At 36.7% G+C, this 1,626-nt stretch overlaps 1 pseudogene; it reads right to left on the bottom strand.

Annotated features, from left to right (window-relative positions):
- Window positions 1–1,626, bottom strand: part of LOC102850572 — a 23,887-nt pseudogene that overhangs the window by 21,278 nt on the left and 983 nt on the right.

The following is a 1,626-nucleotide window of genomic DNA, read 5'->3' as shown; positions in this document are numbered from 1 at the left end:
CACAGTCATTTAGATAACCTTTTTTGGGGGAACGGGAATAAATATGTATTTCTTCCAGTAAGATTACCAGGTAGCCAGTTTTCTTAGCACAGACCAATGAGCACATTCCGGGTTACATCTATTTGATTGGAACATGTCAATCAGTATTCTATCAATTTCTAGGGTCTTATTTTTGCTAATATCTTTGGTCCAGGTTGAATTTCTTCTTTATTACCATTAGTTTTTATTATATATTAGTTACTGAAAAAAATCCATGTCAGTCAATTCTTCTTTTTTCTTTTTTTGGTAAAATGCATAACACCTTTCATCTGCTTTTGATGCTTCCTGGGTCATTCAAGAGTTTGTCCATAGCATCCTTCAGTATTGCAACTTAAGGCTTGAACTTGTTTCTCAGTTCTTTCAACCTGAGAAATGCTGAGTGAGTTCTTCTCTTTTTATTTTATAACTCCAGTGCTTTGCACATTTGGTTATAATATTTTGCTTTGTCTTCTCGGGCTTCATCTACTACTCAATGGCACTTAACAACAATGACATAGAGATAGCTCTGTTTGCCTAGAGGACAGAAAGTGATGCTACCAAGCCAAAGGTGGGTGATTTTAATCTATGGCCCTCACGCCTGTTTTTAATTGGTTTTGGTCAAACATTCTTTTATGCAGTATAACTCTGGTCTATCCATTTGCCATACAGAGGTAACTCATGGTTGCTCTGATGCTAAATACTGTTGACACTGATGTGTCAAATTTGATATTGGTGGACAGTGTTTGGTGGAGTTTCCCAATTAAAACAAGCTTGGAAGCAGGAGTGGCATCCATTTCTGAATTAGCTTGCCTATGGAAACTCTATGGACTTGGAGAAACAATGAAAGTTATACAAGTGTTTGGGTCTTTCATTCATAGGGTTGCTATGAGTCATCTATGACTCAACAGCACTTAATAACAACAACTTCTCAGGCTGCCATTTAAAATATGCTCATCTCTTTTACTTTAGCATTTCTATCCTTTGTTTTGGCCTCCTGACTTTCCTGTACCATCTTCAGAATCTCTTCTGACATCATTTTGTTCTCTTCTTTCTCCCCTGTCTTTCTTTGTGATGACCTTTTGCTTTCTTCATGGACGATATCCTTCCACAACTCATCTGGTCTTTGATCATTAGTGTTCAATGCTTCAAACTTATTCTAGAGATAATGTTTAAATTCAGATGGGATAAACTCAAGGATGTATTTTGGTTCTTGTTGTTTTAATCTGTATGCTGAGGAAATAATTTATGAAGCTGGACTTCTGAAGAGGAATATGGTATCAGGACTGAAGGAAAACTCATCCACATGCATTATGCAGATGACATAATCTTGCTCACTGAAAATGAGCAGGACTTGAAGTACTTGCTACAAAAGATCAAAGACTACAGCCTTCAATATGAATTGTATCTCAACATCAAGAAAACAAAAATCCTCACCACTGGGCCAAAGACAATATCATGATAAGTAGTGAAAAGACTAAAATTGTCAATTATTTCATCTTACATGGATATATAATCAACACCCTGAGTACCAACAGTTAGGAGATCAAAACACCATTTCAGTGGGAAAATCTGTGGCCAAGGATCTCTCCAAAGTGCTAAAGAGCAACG

The sequence above is a fragment of the Elephantulus edwardii genome, unplaced genomic scaffold (genome assembly GCF_000299155.1).
Source record: "Elephantulus edwardii isolate Elephantulus edwardi_28Jun2011 unplaced genomic scaffold, EleEdw1.0 scaffold00057, whole genome shotgun sequence".
NCBI classification, from domain to species: Eukaryota; Metazoa; Chordata; class Mammalia; order Macroscelidea; family Macroscelididae; genus Elephantulus; species Elephantulus edwardii.
This window is presented reverse-complemented; position numbering and strand designations above follow the sequence as displayed.